Source organism: Scyliorhinus canicula, chromosome 17 (assembly GCF_902713615.1).
Source record: "Scyliorhinus canicula chromosome 17, sScyCan1.1, whole genome shotgun sequence".
NCBI lineage: Eukaryota > Metazoa > Chordata > Chondrichthyes > Carcharhiniformes > Scyliorhinidae > Scyliorhinus > Scyliorhinus canicula.
In genome coordinates this window covers 35,518,519-35,542,674 of record NC_052162.1, presented here as the reverse complement: position 1 = coordinate 35,542,674, position 24,156 = coordinate 35,518,519, and the positions used below count along the sequence as shown (strand labels likewise).

Here is a 24,156-nt window from a genome sequence, read left to right as displayed (position 1 = left end):
TGGTGGAAGATACAGGGGGTATGTCAGAGGTAGGTTCTTTACCCAAAGAGTAGTGGGGGCATGGAATGCACTGCCTGTGGAAGTAGTTGAGTCGGAAACGTTAGGGACCTTCAAGTGGCTATTGGATAGGTACATGGATTAGGGTAGAATAATGGAGTGTAGATTAATTTGTTCTTAAGAGCAGCACGGTAGCATTGTGGATAGCACAATTGCTTCACAGCCCCAGGGTCCCAGGTTCGATTTCGGCTTGGGTCACTGTCTGTGTGGAGTCTGCACATCCTCACCGTGTGCGTGGGTTTCCTCCGGGTGCTCCGGTCTCCTCCCACAGTCCAAAGATGTGCAGGTTGGGTGGATTGGCCATGATGAATTGCCCTTGGTGTCCAAAATTCTATGATCTATGATTAACCTAGGACAAAAGTTCGGCACAACATCGTGGGCCGAAGGGCCTGTTCTGTGATATATTTCTTTATGTTCCTGTATAAGTCAGAGTTACAGTGAAACCAGTTGGCTCAGGTGTGACAATCATCTGGTGAAGATTTGATGAGAAAGTTAAATTGGATGGCTCTACCATTGGGTTTCAGAGTGTGGTGATCTGGCCATATTTCCCCTATTGTTTACATGGACTATGTACTCACTGAGAACATGAAAATATTTTAGAATTTAAGATCTTTTGTAACTTGCGTAATCCTTTACATCCTGTAATGGTGTAGTGGACTGAGCGTATTATGGTTAGCCTTTTCTTTGTTAACATTTTATTGTTTTGTTTCTAAAAGTTAATTGGCAGCCTGTGGACTCATCCACGTCTCTAAACAAAAAAAAAATTAAAGCTGGCGATCCATTATGGAACCTGACTATCCAATACTATTAGCTGGAATTATAACACTCAAGTCATGCAGGTATAACTCCCAGTCAATGCTTTTTTAAAAAATTTAGAGTACCCCTTTTCCAATTAAGGTGCAATTTAGCGTGGCCAATCAACATATCCTGCACATCTTTGGATTGTGGGGGTGAAAACGGGGAGAATGTGCAAACTCCAGACTGACAGTAACCCAGAGCCGGGATCGAACCTCAGTGCTGTGAAGCAGCTGTGCTGACCACTGTGCCGCATCCAGTCAATGCTGACTGATAGCAGTTAGGAAGCTATAAAGCGTCCAAGTGCCCTTCGCACTTGGGAGCAGAGAAAAAATTAGCCACGTTTCACCACCATTTGGAAATTAGAGCAACGTTTGCTCAAATGTGGGAGCTGGATAATGACAGAAATGAAACAGTCTGTTTACAGTTTGTCCAGGCAGAGAATCAAAAAATTACCATTTGTGAGTGTGAAACAGTACTCCAGTCACTAACACCACTTTGAAGAGGAAGACGACAAGAATCAACAAATGAATTTTTTCTTTATAACTGCTCAAATGAAATTTCAAACAGCTAGCAGGATTATATAATCTACAAGAGTGTCAGACAGGGGTGACAGGCCAGAGGTTATCACCCCTCACTTATTTTATACATTGATATAGAAAGATGCTCCAAGATCACAAAATTATAAGTGCAGAAGAAAATGCCAAATCCAAGCAACTTCAACAATTGCATACTTCAATGTTGTATTTATGCTCTTTCACAGCAAATTAGGACCTGTGTTAGAGAACTGGAGCTGGAGTTGGATGAACTTCGGATCATTCGGGAGGCAGAGGTGGTCATAGATAGCAGCTTCAGGGATCTAGTTACTCGGAAGAATGAAGATGGATGGGTGACGGTGAGAGGGGCTGGGAGGAAGCAGTCAGTACAGGGATCCCCTGTGGTCGTTCCCCTTAGTAACAGCAATACCGCTTTGGATACTGGTGGGGAGGACGACTTACCAGGGGTAAGCCATGGGGTACAGGTCTCCGGCACAGAGTCTTATAGATCGTAGAATTTACAGTGCAGGAGGCTATTCGGACCATTGAGTCTGCACCGGCTCTTGGAAAGAGCAGCCAACCCAAGCCCACAACCCCACCCTATCCCCATAACCCAGTAACCCCACCCAATACTAAGGGCAATTTTGGACACTAAGGACAATTTAGCGTGGGCAATCCACCTAACCTGCACATCTTTGGACTGTGGGAGGAAATCGGAGCACCCGGAGGAAATCCGCGCACACATGAAAAGAATGTGCAGACTGCGCAGACAGTGACCCAAGCCAGGAATCGAACCTAGGACCCTGGAGCTGTGAAGCAGTTGTGCTCACCACTATAGGTATTGGTATAGGTATTTCTATAGGTATGTCAGGAATAAAAAAATGACTAGGGTAAGACTAGGGCCAGTCAAGGACAGTGGTGGGAAGTTGCTCATGGAGTCCGAGGAGATAGGAGGTGCTAAATGAATATTTTTCGTCAGTATTCACGCAGGAAAAAGACAATGTTGTCGAGGAGAATACTGAGATACAGGCTACTAAACTAGAAGGGCTTGAGGTTCATAAGGAGGAGGTGTCAGCAATTCTGGAAAGTGTGAAAATAGATAAGTCCCCTGGGCCGGATGGAATTTATCCTAGGATTCTCTGGGAAGCTAGGGAGGAGATTGCTGAGCCTTTGGCTTTGATCTTTATGTTGTCATTGTCTACAGGAATAGTGCCAGAAGACTGGAGGTTAGTTGTCCCTTTGTTCAAGAACGGGAGTAGAGACAACCCCGGTAACTATAGACCAGTGAGCCTTACTTCTGTTGTGGGAAAAGTCTTGGAAAGGTTTATAAGAAATAGGATTTATAAGCATCTAGAAAGGAATAATTTGATTAGGGATAAACAACATGGTTTTGTGAAGGGTAGGTCGTGCCTCAAAAACCGGATTGAGTTATTTGAGAAAGTGACCAAACAGGTGGACGAGGGTAAAGCAGTTGATGTGGTGTATATGGATTTCAGTAAAGCGTTTGATAAGGTTCCCCATGGTAGGCTATTGCAGAAAATACAGAGGCATGGGATTCAGGGTGATTTAGCAGTTTGGATCAGAAATTGGCTAGCTGGGAGAAGACAGAGGGTGGTGGTTAGAATTAGAATTAGAACAGTACAGCACAGAACAGGCCCTTCGGCCCTCGATGTTGTGCCGAGCAATGATCACCCTACTCAAGCCCACGTATCCACCCTATACCAGTAACCCAACAACCCCCATTAACCTTATTTTTTTTTTTTTTGGGACACTAAGGGCAATTTAGCCTGGCCAATCCACCTAACCCGCACATCTTTGGACTGTGGGAGGAAACCGGAGCACCCGGAGGAAACCCACGCACACACGGGGTTGATGGGAAATGTTCAGTTACTAGTGGTGTACCACAAGGATCTGTTTGGGGCCACTGCTGTTTGTCATTTTTATAAATGACCTGGAGGAGGGCGCAGAAGGATGGGTAAGTAAATTTGCAGATGACACTAAAGTCGGTGGAGTTGTGGACAGTGCGCAAGGATGTTGCAGGTTACGGAGGGACATAGATATGCTGCAGAGTTGGGCTGAGAGGTAGCAAATGGAGTTTAATGCAGAAAAAAAGAGAGAGGTGATTCATTTTGGAAGGAATAACAGGAAAACAGGGTACTGGGCTAATGTTAAGATTCTTGGTAGTGTGGATGAGCAGAGATCTCGATGTCCATGTACATAGATCCCTGAAAGTTGCCACCCAGGCTGCTAGGGTTGTTAAGAAGCCGTACGGTGTGTTAGCTTTTATTGGTAGAGGGATTGAGTTTTGGAGCCATGAGATCATGTGGCAGCTGTACAAAACTCTGGTGCGGCCGCATTTGGAGTATTGCGTGCAGTTCTGGTCGCCGCATTATAGCAAGGATGTGGAAGCATTGGAAAGGGTGCAGAGGAGATTTACGAGGATGTTGCCCGATATGAAGGGAAGATCTTATGAGGAAAGGCCGAGGGACTTAAGGCTGTTTTCGTTAGAAAGAAGGTTAAGAGGTGACTTAATTCAGGCTTACAAGATGATCAGAGGATTAGATAGGGTCGACAGAGAGAGCCTTTTTCCTCGGATGGTGATGGCTAGCACGAGGGGACATAGCTTTAAATTGAGGGGAGATAGACATAGGACAGATGTCAGAGGTAGGTTCTTTACTCAAGAGTAGTAAGGGCATGGAATGCCCTGCCTGCAACAGTACTGGACTCGCCAACATTAAGGGCATTTAAATGGTCATTGGATAAACATATGGATGATAAGGGAATAATGAAGATGGGCTTTAGTGTGGTTTCACAGGTCGGCGCAACATCGAGGGCCGAAGGGCCTGTACTGCGCTATAATGTTCTATGTTTTTTCCTCTTTTTATTTCATTTTGTGGGCATTATTGACATGGCAAGCATTTTTTGCCCATCACTGCCTTTCAACTAAGTGATATGCTAGGTCTCTTGAGGGCAGTTAAGACTCAACCACACTGTTGTGGGTCTGGAGTCACATGCAGGCCAGGCAAGAATGGCAGATTTCCTTCCCTGAAGGACATCAGTAAATCAGACATGGTTCAATCAATTGATAGTTTCATGGTCATTGGGATTAAGTTTTATGCTCCAGATTTCTTAATTGGAAGTAAAGTCCATCCGATGTCATGGTGGGATTTGAACCAATGCCCTCTCAGCATTAGCCTGGGCCTCTGGATTCCTAGTCCACTGCTATAAAACAATAATTAGCAACCACTCGTTCACGAGTATTATTGTGCACCTAGAAATTGTGTCAATGATCATGCGTTCTGTGGATCCTTGCTTGCCTGATGCGCCCAGTCCTAGAGCCTTATCTCGGATCGCATACTTGTAGTACACACAAACGATTTGGAGGAAAATGTAGTTGGTCTGATTAGTAAGATCGCGAATGACACCAAGGTTGGTGGAGTGGCAGACAGTGTTGAGGATTGTCGGATCATACAGCAGGACATAGATAGGTTGGAGACTTGGGCAGAGAAATGGCAAATGGGAGTTTAATCCGGAAAAATGTGGTAATGCATTTTGGTAAGTCTAGCAGAGGGGAAATATACCATAAATGGCAAAACTCTTAGGAATATACCAAGTCAGAGAGATTGGGCATGCAGGTCCACAGATATTTGAAGGTGGCAAAGTAAGTGGACAAGGTAGTCAAGAAAGCATACGGAATGCTTGCCTTCATTGGACGGGGCATAGAGTATAACAACTGGAAGTCAAGCTACAGTTGTATAGTTGCTGAGGCTGCACTTGGAATATTGCACACAATTGTGGTTGCCACACTGCCAGAAAGATGTGGAGGCTTGGGAGGGTGCAGATGAGGTTTACCAGGATGTTACCTGGTCTGGAGGGTGTTAGCTATGTCGAGAGGCTGAATAGGCGCGGACTGTTTTCATTAGAAAGACGGAGGTTGAGGGGTGACCTGATAGAGGTCTACAAGATTGAGGGGCATGGAAAGAGTGGGTGGCCAGGCACTCTTTCCAAGGGTGGAGGGATCAGTCACCAGAGGGCTTAAGGTCCATGGGCAAAGTTTAGAGGAGATGTGCGAGGCAGGTTTTTTTTTTTTTTACGCAGACGGTTGAGTGTGCCTGGAACAGGGGATGTTGTGGAAGAAGATACATTAACAGCATACAAAAGGCATCTTGGCAGATATATGGATAGGATGGGTATAGAGGAGTACGGCACAAGGAAGTGCTGAGGGTTTTGGCAAAGGTGAGTATCATGACCGGTACAGGCTGAAGGGCCTGTTCCTGTGCTGTATATATTTTTTTGTTCTTTGTTTCTGGGATGTTGAACTGGTCCTGGACAAGAGCACTGGCATTCCTTTCTCAGGCTCCTTCCCTAGACCTTCTCGTGCCGTCGGGTGCTCACAAAGAATCATGCCCCTTCAATCAGTGCTTTCTCCAGATAGGTTTCTTCTGAGCAAGGTTCTCCCATGGATTAACATCTATGTTGCATTTCCTGAGATATGCCATCAGGGTATCCTTGGAAGCACTTCCTCCTCCTTTTTGGGTGCCTTCCTTGAGCTAGTTCAGTCTTGACCCAAATCTCTCTGACTTTGTATATTCCTAAGAAAGTAGGTTGGCAGTAGGGATTCCGACCTCCTAAGCACATGGCCGGTCCAGCGGAGTTGGTTTCGAGTGACCATGTTCTCCATGCTCGTGCTCTTGGCTCCTTCCAGGACACTGATAATAGTATGCCTGCCCTCCCAGTTGAAGCGAAGAATCTGTTTCAGACAGTGTTGATGGTACCTCTCCAGAGTCTCAAGGTGGCAACTGTAACGAGTTCAGGTTTAAAGCTGTAAAGAAGAGTAGGGAGGATGACTGATCGCGCATTGAATACAATGTTGGCTCTCTGCATTACTGTCAGCCTTAAGAGGAGAGATGGCTCCCCGGTAGGGAAAATGTTCCACGTTTGGGAGGATTTCTCCATCGATATTGATGGAGAGAGAGAGACTGGATCATGCCCTGGGATGGGTTGGAAAAGGACTCGAGTCTTCTTGAGGTTAAGGCTGCAACAAACTCTTTGGTATGCTTCCACGAAGGCATCAAGCATGGCTTGGAGATTCTCTCATGAAATAGCGCAGATGGCATTGTCACCAGCATCCTAAATTCCACAAGTAATATCAGTGTAATATTCTTGGATTTCCACGTGTTGAAGTCAAAATGTTCTCCGTCCATTCTGCAGACGATGCCCACTCCACTGGGAAGCTTGTTCTTGACAAGGTGAAGGATGGTGCCGATGAAGATGGATAAAAGGATAGAGGTGATAATGCATCCCTGCTTGACTCCAGTCTTGACCTAGACGGTCAGCACGGTAGCACAAGTGAATAGCACTGTGGCTTCAAAGCGCCAGGGTCCCAGGTTCGATTCCTCACTGGGTCACTGTCTGTGCGGAGTCTGCATGTTCTCCCCATGTCTGCGTGGGTTTCCTCTGGGTGCTCCGGTTTCTTCCCACAGTCCAAAGACGAGCAGGTTAGGTGGATTGGCCATGCTAAATTGTCCTTAGTGTCCAAAACAAGGTTAGATGGGGTTATTGGGTTACGGGGGTAGGGTGGAAGTGAGGGCTTAAGTGGGTGGGTGCAGACTCGATGGGCCGAATGGTCTCCTTCTGCACTGTACATTCTATGATCTATGTTCCTGTCATACTTCTCACAGCGAGGACAAAAGCCAACATCTTGTTATGGAGTCGTCGAAGGATGTTAATTAATTTCTCTGGGGAACAAGCCTTTGACCATCATCCCCATGTAGTGTAACTGGTACATAAGCCTTCAATTAAAAACTTGAGAAAATGTAATAAAATACTTAAATTCTTTGGTACTTGTATATATTACTGCTAGCAATAAAATTGGATTTTCAACATATTTTCACAGCAAGTTTTAAAAAAAGTAAATTAAGTAATTATCACTATATAGAGACCCACAGCAAATTCAAAGCAACAGTTTAAAGAAATAGTTTTACAGGAAAGCAACGGCTTCTTTAATTTTCAAGTTAGCTGACAAGAGTTTTATAGCTCGACCGTAACGCCAGAGAAACAAATGACAAGAGTTTTATCTCAACAACCGGTGTTCTTTTCCAGTTTAAATAAATAATTACAATCAAGATCCCCTTTCTGCAAGAGGCTCAGTCAAACTTACTCAATTAATCCATGGATTCTCCAGTCAAATGTTTGCGAATGCAAACCCACAAGAGCAAGAAATTGAATCGACTCCCACTGCACTGGGAGTCTTCGGCAGAGGTCACAAGGTTAGACAGCTTGAGAAATTATGACATCAAACTGAATGCAAGAGGGATACCCAGTACAAAAACTAGCTTTGTTCAGCCATTGGGTTCTTAAGTGATATATTTCATTCCCTTCAGCATATTTGACCAGAAAGATAGCAGAATGTCAGTTGCATGTGTTTTAACAAGTATAGATTTACTGAATCCTGAAGCAAAGGACATATTTGATAGGGACGTTTGGTTGGGAAAACAACAGAAAATGGGTTGAGCCAAAATTAGGATTATCGAGTCACAGAATAAAAAACAACTATTCAACAACCACACATGACCAATGTAAGCAGCATTAAGAATACAACTGTACGCAGGGTGGTCATGTGCTGTGAGCACGGGAACAGTTGTGTTCCCGTGGACTCTGGCGCTACTCATTTTTAATCCTGTTTTATCGTGCTCATGGAGGTCATACTTCCCCAATGTGGAGTTCTCACTCAGGAGTTATATCCTCATGTCCCTGGAGGATTCCTGGCTAAATGTGGTGACAAAATGCCGAGAGAGATATTCCAGTTAAATTCTTTTCAGAGCTGACTACCACGTTTTTAAAATCTGGAATGAAAGTTGGGCGTATTACGTTAGAAATTGCACATTGTATCCTGTCTTTGAGGCTGAGGGACAACGAGCGTCCTGGCCCTTAATTATACATTTTCGAACTTCGGAGATCGTTGAAGAGTTTTTGAAGGTGAGGCATAATTGGGGCTTGCTCAACAATGGAGCGAAGGTCTTTTTTCACGATTTCTCAGCAGTGATGCAACAGAGGTATAAGGGATGAAATTAGAAAACAGTTGAAGGCTATCGGAATGCAAAATGCCCTGCAATATCCTGCAACGCTGGAGGTTGATATCCAACAACTCTGTAAAGATGTTCAACAACCCGGCCGGCTACGGCCATGGCCTTTGTGAGGTCAGTGGAAGACAATAATTTGGAGTGACAAGATGCAGTTCACTGCAAATTCTGGATTCTACCCCCTTGTCATTATAATTCCTTCCAGGTACTATGTTATTTATCAGGTTAATCGTGACGATCTAGTAATTAAGCACTGCAATGAGTGTTTTACCCAAAAGAATATCAGGGACCTCCATTTGTCGGGAATGGAATACCCCACAGCATGTTCCTTCTCGCAAAGGAGTGTGCTGTACAGGTTGTATAGTACTCAGGCATATTTTGAAATGAAATAATTGTTAACTGGTTCCTGCAAAGGTACAGGGCAGGTTTCATATCCTAAAAATGGCATCAATAGTGCCTCTTGTATGGTTGGAGATGGGGAGGCATCTTTCGGTGCAGGCCCCGAGTGGGGTGCTAAAATCTCTGACATGGTGGCTTTTTTTCTCTTTATGTCAAATCCTACACTCTCTTTGGCTGCAGCAGCTAATTTGAAACTTTGCTCCTGGAACGTGCATGGAGTGCATCATCGTTTTAAAAGAAAAAAATTTGTCTTCAGGAAAAGGTTGATGTAGCTTTATTGCAAGAAATTCATTTAGATAATAAGGCGCGTCTAAAACTGAGGGACTGGAGCAGGAGTTTTTTTTGCCTGAGTCTAAACCAGTAGTTGCAGTGTCAATCATTAAAAATGTGCCTTTTAAAATGGAGGACCGTGTGAAGGATGAAAGAAGTAACTATGCAATTGTCAAGAGGCTCTATGACGAAAATGTTTTGGGAATGAATTTCTATGGTTCCCCCATATTATTCTCTGATTTTATTACTGAAGTCTTCATGGACTTAAGATGGAGGATATTATTGATAGAATCCCACAGTGCAGAAGGATGCCTTCAGCCCATTAAGTCCTTCGAAAGAGCACCCCCCCCCCCCCCCCCCCACCCCGTACTATGCCTACAACCCCACCCAACCTGCACGTCGTGGGACACTGGGGAGCAATTTACCATGGCTAATCAATCCACTAAAGGTTTTTCTGCCGACCAAAAAAAAATCAAACCAATCTGCAGGTGCATTGACATACATGAAGTATTTCTTCTCCTCTTTTAAACTACCAACTATTTCTGATGACCAAAAGTCGGTCCTGGATGTGAATTTTAAAGACTTGCTAATATATCTTCTGGTTGGTATGTATAACCACTCATTGCTGACAGAAAGGTTGTGAAGCGAATATATCCTGAATTTTGAAGGCAGACAAGAATTATAGGCCAATCTTACTTTTTTTTCATAAATTTAGAGTACCCAATTCAATGTTTTCCAATTATGGGGCAATTTAGCATGGCCAATCCACCTAGCCTTCACATCTTTGGGTTGTGGGGTGAAACCCACGAAACACGGGGCGAATGTGCAAACTCCACACGGACAGTGACCCAGAGCCAGGATCGAATCTGGGATCTCGGTGCCGTGAGGCAGCAGGTCTAACCCACTGCACCACCGTGCTGCCCGCCAATCTTACTTCTGCATGGAGATTAGAAATTGTTGTCCAAGGTGGTGCTGGCAGGGTGTCTTAAAAAAATCCTCCACCTGATCATTCATGTTTTTCAAAAGAAACGCAAGATGGTTTAGTGATCTCTTTTGATGCAGAGAAAGCTTTTCATCAGGTGATATGAAATTATTTATTTTATATGCTGCAGAAGTTTAGGTTGAGAGGAGAGTTTGTTTAGTGAATAAAAATATTTTATAAAAGTCCACTGGCAAAATTCTTATTCGCGGTATTCTTATTCCCTCACCTGCGAGGGACTGGACAGGCCTGTCTGTTATCCCCTTCTATTGTTCACAATTACGATTGAGCCTCTAGCGGAGCTATTGGACAAGATCCTTTGGTATTTGGGCTATTCAGTGAAGGAAAGAACAAAAGATTACTCTGTACGCAGATATTTGTTACTATTTGTATCTAAGCCAGATGTGTCTGTTCCTGCTATTATTGATGTGATGAACAGATTCAAGTTATAAAAACAATTTTATAGGTCTGAGGTTCTGCCTCTGGGAAGGCTTAAGAGGGAGACCTCACCTCTTTCCCAGGCAGATAATCCCCCTCAGGGTTTACCGATTTGAATATTTTTGTTACTCCTTCTTTCAGAATTTGTGTGGGGCAAACTCATCCATCTGTTCCTCCCCCCCACCCAACTTGCGTCTATCAAGTGGGAACCAGAGTGTTGGCCCGCCTCATCGATATCATGGCTGGGTAGGATAGAACCGATTAAGATGATTGTGCTGCCTAGATTATGTCCTTTACAGATGCTGGCAATTATACTTTCTGCCAAGGTCCGAAATTAATGGGATGCTCAGTTGTTTAATAAGGAACAAAACAATACCTTGCTTAAAATTAGCCAAACTGTGACTTCACAGTCCAAAGGATGGGGAGCGGTGGTTTAGAGGTGACGAAAATTGCAAGTGTGCCAGTCAGCTTCTCATCTTGGATTCCTAAAGGAATGGGTCAGAGGATGCTTCCTCCATTTGGCTCGACAGTGAAGCTAGACAGTCTGTGTACTCCTTGCAGGTCTTCTGTTTCACTGAGATTTCAAGACTGTGCCTGTGAAACGTGAAAATCCTATAATAATTATTAACATACAGAGCCTGGATGATGGTCTGTGAGCTGGAACGGATATTAAATTTAGCTTCCTTTCTCTCTCCCCCATGCAGTGCAATCCGGATTTCCCACCAGGTCATATGGAGGAATAGGTGTATTTGTAGGTTGGGTTATATGTTTAGTGGTACCTTTGTTATCGATTGAGCAAGTCTGCCAACAATTTGACATCCCAATATCCTTTTTCAGATATCCACAATTCAGTAACTTTATCCTCAATAAGACACTTTCCATCTCAATGCTAATTGTCTCCCCGGTGGAAAGAATCCTGATAACCATGGAACTTAAGAAATTTAAAGAGCAAGTTTATAACACTTTTGTTCTAGCTCATGTGTGAATATACTAGAGACTTGGCAATCTTGGGGGGAAAGTCTTCACAGTGAATACTGGTGAGGAGACTTGGGGCAGGATATCAGAAAATGCCAATAAAAGTCGCAGTCTCTAATAGAATGAAGGAGACTCAGTTTAAAATATTAGCTGCATATCATGCCAAGCTTAATACACATGTTTGACCAGGTGCAGGAAGGTGGGATTTCAGAGGGCACCTTAGTGTCCTCGGGCTGGTGTGGGCAGAATAGACCAAATGGCCTCATTCTGTGCTGAAAGTTTTCCATGGTTCTCTTTCCTTGTTGTGCCCAAAGTACAAAACAGTCCAAGCACTTGCTGTGCTGAAAGTACAAAATAATCAAGGGACACTGCACACATTTCGTTTGGTCCCATGTCAAAATTAAATCCTACTGGTCTGGTGTACTCAAAGAGCTTGAGAAGATATCCAAAACAATCTTACAATTTAATCTTTTGCTCGTAAATCTTGGACTCCTACTTTGAAAGATAATTGACGCTAATGAAAAAAAGGTGCATAACATTCTAACATTTGCAGCACAGAAGAATATCTTCTGCTCCTGGATTAGCGATAAATCTCCTTCAGTTCAGAATTGGCATAAAATCATGGAATATATGCTGGAATGTGGCAACTAAGGGCTATTCACAGTAACTTCATACTTGTGACAAAGAGTCATTATTATTATTATTATTATTATTAATAATGGAATTCCTAACCCATATACTCCAATCTGAATCAAATGCATTCAATAAAGTATGGGGCCCCTATCACAAATAAATCGGGTTCCATAATGCAGGAATTGCTCCTCGGTTCCAGCAAGGTTTTTTTTAAGCCATGCATCACTGCCTTTAACATGCTTTGAGGGTGTGCCCCAACTTGCCATTTTTTTCATGGCTCTAACCTTCCCATCCCCCATCCTCTTGCTTGTCCTATGATCTTTTCTGCATAAATGGAGGCACCAGCCATAACGATTAAGCTGAACCAATTACATTGCTGTCCTGTATTTTTCTGTATTCATATTAGGAGAAATATTCATGCTGTACCAGACAGGTTTTGAGGAATTGTTGCATAAAAATGGAATAACTCGAAGAAAAACATATTTTAAAAACCCACTATATCTACTGCACATGGTATTTTAAAAGGAACATAAACATTAATTTTTCTGATTTATTTGTACAAATTACAAGATCCAATACCATGCTCAACTTGCACCCACAGCATTTTTCAAAACAGCCAAATTAAAAAGGTAATTCGAATATAATGAAGTAAAGAAAATTCTGTAGGTATATTAAATTGCAAGTGTAGGGTTCACTGACCGTGTGGAGTTTGCTCATTCACCCAGTGCACCCACACAACCCAAAAAGATGTTAACGGTAGGTGGATTTGCCATGCTAAATTGCCACTTTATTGAAAGAAAAGAATTGGGTACTCTAAATTAAAAAAATATAATATATTTTAATTCCAACATGTAAATATACAATTCTCAGACACAAGTATGAACATCCATTATTTGTCAAATATTCCTTGGCGACGGCAGAGCGCATGCCAGGGGAGGCAGCACGTGCCCGGGGGGGGGGGGGGGGGGGGGGGGGGGGGTAAATGGGCTTTTAAAAGGCATTCCACACAGTGCCACACAAAGTTGTGAGAAACATTTTAGCTCATGGAGGGGAGGGGGGGGGAGGGGGGGGGGGGGGGGGAAGAGAGAGCGCTGGTTAGCCCTGCTGCCTACGGCACCGAGGACCCGGGTTCAATCCCGGCCCCCACAACACAAAGATGTGCAGATTAGGTGGATTAACCACTATAAATTGCCCCTTAATTGGGATAACAAAATTGGGTACTTTTAATAAACTAATAAAGGGGACGGCGAACAACATAGATAAAAAAATTGGCCGAAAAATGGCAAGCAGAAAGTAATGGCCCATCAGGCTGGAGGAAGGATTGTTGTCGTGTTGCTGTGAAGAGGACACTCTACAACTTCAAAACGATATAGACAAGTGGTGGAGTGGGCAGGTGGGTAGCAGGTTAAGTTCAATGCAGATAAATGTGAGGTGATGCATTTTGATAGTTTGAACATCGAGACAATAGGTAAAATTCTAAAAGTGGTGTAGGACCTGAAGAGCCTGAATGCATATGTGCATAGATCATTGAAAATGGCAGGAGGTGGAAGGAGTAGTTAATACAGTATATAGTATTCTGGGCTTTACTAATAGGGGCATAGAGCAAGGAGGTTATGCTGAGCGTATACAAGACACCAGTTGAGCCTCAGCTGGAATATTGTGAACAGTTCAGGGCACTACACTCCAGGAAGGATATGAACACATTGGAGAGAGTGTATTAGAGAGGTTTGCAAGAATGGTTTGAGGGATCAGAAACTTCAGTTATGAGGAAAGATTAAGACGTTGGGACTGTTGTCCTTGGAGAGAAGGCTAAAAGGAGATGTTCAAAATCATGAGATGAGCAGGCTGGAGAGATTAGATAGGGAGAAACTGATCCTGTTCTTACAAGGATCATGAACAACAGGGCACAGATTTAGTGATTTGCAAAAGAAGCAATTGTTATGTGAGACAGAGCTTTTTCACACGATTGGTTCGGGTCTGGAATGCATTACCAGGAAGTATGATGAAGGTAGGTTCAATCAAGGCACTCAATGATTAGTTGAATAGAAACAAAGTGCAGGGGTACATGGAAAAGAATGAGGAATGGATGGAGTTATAATACTCATTTAGAGAATCTGTGCAGACACCATGGGCCAAAGAACCTCCTTCTGCATTGTGACAATGTGATTCGGTCAAAACTAATACCAATCATGGTGACTCCGAAACTATTATTGATTGTTGGAAACACTCATCTGGTTCACCAATGCCCCTTCAGGAAGGAAATCAGCCATCTTTAACTGATCTAACCTCCATTCCCACACGTGGCTGACTCTCATTTACCCTCCCAAATAGGGGAAACACGGTGGCACAATGGTTAGCATTGCTGCCTACGGCGCTGAGGACCCGGGTTCGAATCCCTGCCCTGGGTCCGTGTGGCGTTTGCACATTCTCGTGTCTGCGTGGGATTCACCCCCACAACCCAAAGATGTGCAGGATAGGCGGATTGGCAACACTAAATTGCCCCTTACTTGGAGAAAATAATTGACTACTCTAAAAAAAAATTTTAATCACCATCCCAAATGGTCTAGCAATCCAGTCAGTTGTATGAAACTGCAACAGCCAAATTCCAAAGGAATAAGAATGAACAGATCACCCGGCATCGACTTAGGCACAAGAATCGACAATGGCGCACACATCCTGCCTGGCCCAGAGGGGACATTACAGTCGGGAGGGTGTTTCCCTGGGAATCCTCAACATTGACTTGATGCCAGGAGACGTACGGAGTCCAGAGTCAAACGTAGGCAAGGAAACCTGCTGGTTTCTACCTACAGGCAATGAACCAGTTCTCCTCAATGATGAACACTATTTGGAAGAAGCACTGAGGGTAACAAGAGCATAGAATTTACTCTGGGTGAGGGACTTTTCTGAATCTACCTCTTTGAGCATAGTGGTACTTTTGCACAACACCGTGAATGGCATGCTCAGTGTGCTAGGGTTGACGACGCTCGCCTAGAATAAATTCTGTGGTCTTGGCTCAGTGCCTCTTCTAATTGGTGTTCAATATTGAGGAGTAATGATTATGTTCTGAATCTTTCTCCTTTAGTACAGATCTAGCAACTTGGGAAAAATAAGAATCCTGGAGACATTGTGGGCCATCAACAGCAGGCAGATTAATATTCACCACAATCTGTGACCTCATAGCCAGACCTATCCCTCACTCTATCAATATCAAGCCAGGGGATCAAGCCTCGTACAAAGAGTGCAGGAGATCATCCCAGAAGCAGCATCAAGCATTCCTAAAGATGAGCTGTCAACCTGGTAACGTCACAACACCAGAGTATTTTCATGCTAAACAGCAGAAACAGAATACATTGGACAAGGCAAAGGCAAAAACTCTTCACCAGTTCACTCTTTACTGAGTTCACAGACTTGTCTTCGGAGGCCATGTTGCCCATCACGTCTGCATTGGCCCTCCAAAAGAGTATTTCAGCCGAGTGCCATTCTGCTGCCTTTTCCCCAGGCCCCAGCACATGGTTTCTATTCAAGTAATTAATCATCTACTGCCCACTTCAATGTCTCAATTGAACCTGCCTCCACGACTCTTCCAGGCACTGCAGTCCAGACCTGAACTGTCATTGTCAAAATGTTTTTTCTCATATCACATTTGCTTCTTTTGCAAATCACTTCAAATCTATGCACACTCGTTCTTCATCCTTTTATGAAAGGCAACAGTTTCTTTCCATCTACTCTTGTCTAGTCCCCTCATGATTCTGAACATCTCTATCATATTTCCTCTTAGCCCTCTTCTTTCCAAAGACAACAGCCCCAAACTCTCCAATCTATTCTCATAGGTTGTTCCTCATCCCTGGAAACATTCTTGTGAACCCCTTTCACACACTCTCCAACGCTTTCCCATCCTTCCAAATAGTGTGGCATTCAGAACTGCACACAGTCATAGCGCAAAGATAGGTGTTTATATAGTAGCTGGAGGTCAATCATCTTAGTTCCAGAACATTACTGCTGGAATGCTTGCAGGAAGCTGCTTCGTCATTGATTTTCCCTCTATCATAGGGTCAGAAGGGGGAATGTTCGCTGATAATACAATGTTCAGCATCATTTCTAACTGGTGGAACAAGTGTGTGTGTGGTTTGGGGGTGGGGGGAGATAGAATTTTTGCTGGAAGATTTTTTCTGGAAGCTAGGGCAGTGTGATGTTGTAATGGAGACCACATGATGCAAGACGATTTCTACCCATATTTTTTAAACGTCCTTTGTCACTTCTGAGTCTGTTTTCGTATCAAATAAACTTAATTTTTGATGAAGGTTTCAGCAATTCTGTATTTAAAATGCACTCGCCACATATTGCAACTATGTCAACATTTGGAAATAGTCAGAGGTAATATATACCTTTAAACCATATAGAACATGAACACAAGAGCCTGCGTTTCCATTCAACATCGTATCGTGACTGATCTTGGGTTCTAACTCACTTTCCCGCCCGCTCTCTATATCCCTTAATCCCTTGAGACCAAACATCTTAAATGTATTACATGGTACAGCATCCTGAAGCCTCTGGGTAGAATTCCAATTTTTCACAACCCTTTGAGTAAAGTCATTACACCTCATCTCAGTCCTAAATGATTGGCCCTTGGTCCGAAGACTAACCAGGAGAAATAATCTCTCAGCACCTACCCTGTTCAACCCTTTCAGACTTTTGTACGTTTCAATGAGAGCGTCTCTCGTTTTTTTAAACTCCAGAAAATACAAGCCCAATGCAGTTAGCCTATCATAGGACAATTCCCTCAACGCAGGAATCACTCTCGTGAACCTTGGCTCTACAGCCTCCAATGCAAGTATATCCTCTAACGTAAATGCAAAGACCAGAACTCCACACCGTATTCTAAATGTGGTCTCAGCAAACCTTGTACAATTAAACACCTGTTTATCCTGTGCACCAATCTCCGTGCAATAAAGGTCAACATGCCATTTGTCTTCATAATTGTGCTAACTTTCTGCATTCCTTGTATGAGCGCACCAACATCTCTTGGATGCGAATGTTTTCACACATCTAAAAATATTCTGCTTATCTATTTAGACCAAAGTGAATTACTTCACACTTCCTAGCATTACCATCTGCCATTTTGTTGCCCACTCACTGAACCCGGCTGTATCTCTTTGCAGCCTCTCCTCCCTCCCTGCAAATTACCTTCCCACCTAGTTTGGTGTCATCCGTGAACTTAGATGCATTACTGTTGGTTCATCTAAATCATTAATATAAATTGTGATTAGCTGAGGCCTAGCACGGATCCTTGCGACACTCCACTATTCACTGCCTGCCAGCTTTAAAAGACCCCATTTTTCCCCACAGTCTGCTTTATGTTAACTAATTGTCTATCCATGCTAAAATATCACCCAGATCGCTTCTCGGCCTTATGGCTAAGATCACGTGTAGTAGCCTTTTGGCTCAGATCTGGTATGTCTCTTGTGGGGACCATGAATTTGATTCAATTTGAATTGGTTTTTTTGGAGCAGGCAAGGAGATGGATTAGGGGTTCGCCCCTGACTACACTCTGAGCCCTGACTTTGTAACTCAGAAAAAGTTTTTTTTAAAAGGCAGCAGCACGGTGGCACAGTGGGTTATCCCTGCAGCCTCACGGCGCTGAGGTCCCAGGTTCAATCCCAGCTCTGGGTCACTGTCCGTTCTCCCCGTGCACATTCTCACCGTGTTTGCGTGGGTTTCACCCCCACAACTCAAAAGATGTGCAGGGTAGGTGGATTGGCCACGCTAAATTGCCCCTTAATTGGAAAAAATGAATTGGGTACACTAAATTTATTTTTAAAAAGAAAAAGAAATATCACCCAGAACTCCATGAGACCTCATCTCGACTTTTTCTCTGGCACCTTATTGAATACTTTTGGAAATCCAGGTATACATCTACTGGTTCATTTTTATCTACCCAACAAGTTACAAAAACCAAACAGATTTGCCAATCAGATTTCCATCCAGTAAAACCATGCTGGCTTATTCTAATCATACTAAGCTTTTCTTGAGTGCATTTTCCCAATAGATGTTAGGCTAATCTCTGTCCCTTCTTTTGTGAAACATGGTGCGACATTGGCCAACTTCCAAACTAATGGGATTGTTTCTGAATCTAAGGAACTACCTCTGCAGCTGTATCTTAGATACAGTGGTGGGGGTTGAACCCAGGTCCCCAGAGCATTACCCTAGCTCTCTGGATCAATTGTCCAGTGACAATATCACAATGCCACCGTCGCATACATGGATGCTGCTTGACAAGCTATGCTAAAAGTAAGCTTTGGCAATGTCAACAATTTATCGTGAATGCGCTCAGTTCTTAACTCCAATGAACGTTTTTTCAAAGCAACAGTCAAGTACATGACAGGGGCAGCCCGATTACTCTGTCTACTTGGGAGATAAACATAGTCAGTCTGTTGAATCGTCCTTTTTCTTTCATCTAGAGACCTGCAATGAACTGGTCTTGCTGGACCCGTTCATTGGTCTAGATCGTTGAACAAATATACCAGTTTCACTAAACACATCAGGGTACTTGGCAACCATGCTGTCTTACAACGTCAATTTTTCTTCAATGTGGAAACGCTTCATCCAATTAAATTCATGTTGACAAGTTTCTTCCTAACAAAGCTATTTTTCACCCTTGAACACATTGTTCCTTGTTATGTGACTGGCATTGACAATGCATATTATAGGGGCTCTCTTCCATAACTTCATAATTCTACATGTGATTTCTCCAGATTATGCTGACTCAACCTTTAACAATGCATGTCATTTCAGTACAGAGTCACGCTGACTAATTGCCATGTCGACCTGCATGCTTACCGGAGCTCTATCCAATGCTACTTGGACTGCAATACCAGTGAATTTCCACTGGGCATCCTTGCATTTTGGATCGCATGGGGCTCAAGCAATGTCTCATCGACCTGGTGCCGTTTGACAACTGCATGGAATGCTTCTGGTTTCCTCAAGCCAACATTTTCTCTATTTACATTCTTCCAACATATCTTCGTAAGATACGTCCTCTTCTTGTAGCTGTAGCACTCGGTCTTCAAAAATGGGATATTCTATGCCTAATGTTGGCCTATGCACTGGTAACAGGTCTTTTTAAGTACCGCTGTTACGAATCGCTGCCATTGAGGCCATCTGCAGAATCGGCTGCAGCTTATTTACTTCAGCATATGACTGGCAGTTGTTAACTGGGACCTCAATTTATGTTCCACCGCATCCATGGACAACACTGTGTTGAAAGTTAATTTTGGCAATGTCCGCACATCAGTCCTGCAATCCTCTCGAAATTCTCCAAAATTACAATGAAGAGAGCTTTCTGCAATCTCCAATGTTGGGACCATAGTACTGCCCCAGCTTAGACAGAAGGTCCAACAGTGGCATGTCTTTTGGCTGAGCAGGATCATAAATTCCTGAACGTTTCATACACCCCTGGGCCTGCTCCAGTCAGAAAAATCATCCTTTTCCCCCCAGTGCCTGATTAACAGCCAGATTAACAATATCAAGGAAGGATATTGGCAGCGAAAAACATCTCTAACGACTCCACACCTAAAGAATCATCAAGACTGTACTCTCCCAGTCACCAGAAAATACGTATTAATGCAGCCATGCTCGAAGATCAGTCTACCTGTATGCAACAGACCTCCATGCAACAGAGCTTTTTTCCAAGACTGGATTTTAAAATTACTTAAAATGAGGTTTGCGTTGCTGTAACACTGTTTAAGCAGTCAGCAGAAAAGCAACAAATTTGGAACAAAGAGAGACTTGATAGGGATAGAGTGAAGGAAAGGAGTTTGAAGTTGAACCAGAAAGTTCAAGTGAAAGATCATATGGAATTGAAGTGGCTACAGAGAGTTGTGAAAACATGCAGTCCTCACACAAATCTGGCCAAGTTGTTAGAAGAAAGTTGAAAAGAATCAGATGAGCCGGATGACTTGGACAGCTTGAGTATCAACAGTTGTGACAACACAAGTTGCGCCTCAAACCATTTCAGATCCAAGTCAGAGTCATACATGTCTGATGAAATGGGAAATGTAATTTAAGATCAGGGTAAAAATCAACATTTGTTCAATGTTATCAAACAAATATTTTAGATGTAAATTCTTAGCTCTGGGGAAGTTATCTGCAGAAAATGGGATAAATGCAACTAAAGCAGTTTGAAGACTAGTAGACTTAAAAAGTCGGTGCCATGTTAACAGGTAAAAGATACGATTATAAAACATCAGGTGGGCTTACTTATCTGGAGGTGTCGCTTTTACACTGCTTGCAAAAAAATGCAGCCCAGAGAAATGCTTTGTTATGAGAGTTGAAGTTACAATTAATTTAAAAGCACTCAGTGAGCCCTGAAAGGTTACATCGTCATGGAGATGGGTGGAGTTCAGGCAAGCTCTCAGGTTTCAATTTATGCGTGTTTGGTGGGAGAGTGAATGTTCTGAGCAGGGCAAAGGCCACAACAAACAGGTGTTGCTGTTTGCAGACTCCGCAGCAAAACAAAAGTGTTGCTGTGAGCTGCCTCTGTGAAGTTGGGGCTCAGGAGAACTAGAGCCATTTATAGCATGGTGCAGCTGGGGAGATTGGAGCTTGGTGAAGTGATTGGAACAGGAGCAGTGCAAGCTATTAAAGAGCTGAAACAGCATCACAAAGTAGAAGCAAGAGTGCAGACTCAGAAATCCAAGAAGGCAAACCCAGTGACCAAGATTGAAACCTGCGACATGTGCAGTTGTTGAGGCAGTCTGAGTTGGAGCGGCTTTGAAAGAATTGATCTTTGGACAGAGCTCCAACAAGATTGGTTGATTCTGTTTATTGATGTCTGGATGGGTTACTGAAAAATCCATTGCAAGTGTCTTGGTCACCTATCCTATGTTTTGTACAGTGTGGTGCATTCAAGCACAGCTTGCCTGTTAATTCACATGTGCCTGATATTAACCTGACTGAGGATTAGATAGTGCAAATTGTTTTATTGTAAAGTTCTATGGTAACGTTTATTTGTTTATTCAAAACCCATGGAATCTTGTCATTTGCATCTCAAATCTTGTCTACTGTAAGCAAACTATTATTGGTCCTTAACTGGCTCTTGCCAAAACTTGTGGGTATGGTCGAGGGTAACACAGAGAAAATGTCTCCTCAGACTCAGATGGGTCCAAGTCTTTCAAGTTTTGTAACTTCAGGTCAAGAAAGGATGGATGTATCCTCTTGGTATAGGAAACCAGCGGTTCAGTTAGATTTGTAAATGCAAAACATTTAACTTGTACAGAATTTGAGCATTCTGTACTTTCCCATGAATGACACCCTCTTCTGGCCATATACTATACACACGCACAAACATACAATGTGGAATCTCTCAGCATTCAAATGAACAAGCCAAGTGCACAAGTGGGAGGACACTTGAAGCATCCTCCCATTGATGAGAGTAAACAGATCAGGTGACCAATTGCATTCTGGAGCACCCATTTAGGATTAGAATGAGCAAGTATGAATTTTAAAACTCAGTTGCAAGAGAAGGCTGAACAGAATAGAGCAAGTATTTCAAATATCACATGTGAACAGAAAAATGACACGGGGAGAAAAATTTAAATGCTCGAAAAATCAAACTGACAACCATTTAAAATAAATAATAAAGATAGAATTGCACCTTCACACAATTATGTATTCAGATCAATCAACATCCAAAATTGTCAGAAAACCACAGATACGAGTCTCAAATTGCAGTGTGCATGCAAAAAGCCTTGTACCTGTGCCTTGCCATATTTAATATGCCAATAACTTAAAATATCAAGAACACACAACGAGAACATTATGTTTTTCCCAACACAAAGATGATCTCATAGAGTTCAGAGAATTCTAAGACTGGCCAAAGGGCCTGGGGAACATTTCAAACTAAGATTTGCAGCATGTTGTTTTTATATCCAACGGAAAGCCCAAATGGTCATGAACCTTCTCGTCATTGGTAGTCAGGAATAAAGGTGGGGATGCAAAATTGCACATTAATGCAGACTTGATAGTTGCAGAGGTGAAACTCGAGGAACCTATTACTGTAGTCCAGTGATCTTCAAAGTTGGGGGCGCAACCCGCAGGTGGGTCGTGGACGGGTGTTGGAGGGTCGCGGAGCCGTCTGTAGCGGCATTCCCCATTGCACAAATTCACGCGCAACAGCTGGCTTTTAACTATGCCAGCTGTGAGCGGTCTTTTTACCAGATAACAAAATGCGGCCGCACTGCGCATGCGTGCCCGTTCATCGGTGCGCACGCACAGAGTTTTGTGCATGCGCACCAGTGAGTGGGCATGCATGTGCAGTGTGGTCGCATTTTTTTTATCTGGTAAAAATGCCGCTCGCAGCCAGCATAGTTAAAAGCCGGCTGCTGCTCACTCTGCCCGGTTCGGAAATGCTCGGATCTTCTGAAAGAAGCTGAGGCTGAGTTCTCTCTCTCTCTCTCTCTCTCTCTCTCTTTCCCCCCACCCCCCCCCCCCCAAAACCAGGGCCTAGCACCATCAGACCCACCCGCAGCGATCCAGCGCCATGGCCTCCACCTCAAAACTCGCTTGCATTTACAGTGTGCTCATCCTGCATGACGACGAGGTCATGGTCACAGAAGACACACTCTTTTTTTTAAAAAAAATTAGAGTACCCAATTCATTTTTTCCAATTAAGGAGCAATTTAGCGTGGCCAACCACCTGCCCGGCACATCTTTTGGGTTGTGGGGACGAAACCCACACAGATGGGGAGAATGCGCAAACTCCACACGGACAGTGACCCAGAGCCGGGATCGAACCTGGGTCCTCGGCGCCGTGAGGCAACAGGGCTAACCCACTGCGCCACCGTGCTGCCCCACCAAAGACAAACTCAATGCCCTGATTAAAACAGGCAGTGTGACCATTGAGCCTTTCTGGCCGAGATTGTTTGCCAAGGCATTGGCTAATATTGACGTCAATAGTATGATCTGCAACGTTGGTGCTAGTAGCAGTGCCCCAGCTGGTGCAGCAGTTGTTTCCACCGCTACCCCTGTTGCTGTTGAAGAGGAAAAGGGAAAGAAGAAACGAAGAATATGAAGAGTCTGACGATGACATGGGCTTTGGTCTCTTTGATTTAACGTGTCATGCAACAACATTGTTACGATTTACAAAAAATAAGTTAAAAATTGAATATAAAGGCGGGCTGTTGCGGCTGAAGACCGCAAATTTGTACAATGTGAATTCGTGTAATTCTATGTAAACTTCCTGCCTGAGAGAGACAGAGAGCAGGTCACGTCCCCCGAATGTCGCCATCACATTCTTTGGGCGTGATTGTGATTCCTCCATTTTGTCAGCAGCAACAAGGCAAGAGAAAATGTGGGCTGACCGGCGTGGGTGGACAGGGCCGGCCCGCGAGGGTGGGCAGGGCCGGCCCGCGTGACCGATTTAGGGTCCCAAAGGCCGGCCCGCGCGAGTCGTGAATTTTGGCCAGTTGGCAAATATGGGTCCCTGGGAAAAAAGTTTGAAACACACCGCTGTAGCTCGCTGCATGCCCTTTAAAGTTGGACAATTGTATTGCATTTCCACATTCTTCCTTCGATGAGGCATCGTTTTAAACTTATTTACATTAATTTCAACCACTTAATTCACTTGTCTGAGCACAGCCCCCTGAATACTGATATTACCATCCTCACTGTTATCTACACTTAGGTTGAGTCACCAAAATTTTGCGTGCACTACCCAAGTGCAGATAGTCCTTAAATATTTTTGAAGTGGGCAGCACAGTGGCGCAATGGGTTAGCCCTGCAGCCTCACGGTGCCAAGGTCCCAGGTTCAATCCCAGCTCTGGGTCACTGTGCATGTGGAGTTTGCACATTCTCCCCGTGTTTGTGTGGGTTTTTCCCCCACAACCCAAAGATGTGCAGGCTAGGTGGATTGGCCACACTCAATTGTCCTTAATTGGAAAAAATGAATTGGGTACACTAAATTTATTTTAAAAATAGTAAAAAAATATTTTTGAAG

The 24,156-nt window shown here is 43.6% G+C and overlaps 1 protein-coding gene and 1 non-coding gene across 10 annotated transcripts in view; one reads left to right on the top strand and one right to left on the bottom strand.

Annotated features, from left to right (window-relative positions):
- The window catches only part of stag2b (stromal antigen 2b), a 246,641-nt gene that overhangs the window by 167,085 nt on the left and 55,400 nt on the right, over nucleotides 1-24,156 (bottom strand). Inside the window, exon 1 of one of the 9 annotated variants that reach the window (XM_038774987.1) lies at nucleotides 10,933-10,953. The exons of 7 other annotated variants lie outside the window; for them this stretch is intronic. The gene's annotated coding sequence lies outside the window, so the exon portion shown is untranslated. Of the gene's footprint in view, nucleotides 1-10,347; nucleotides 10,370-10,932; nucleotides 10,954-24,156 lie in introns of those variants that run through there. One more of the 9 variants, XM_038774986.1, reaches the window with a different exon arrangement.
- Nucleotides 17,559-17,744, top strand: LOC119952513. The gene has a single exon (XR_005457880.1). It is a non-coding gene; the product is annotated as a U2 spliceosomal RNA (small nuclear RNA).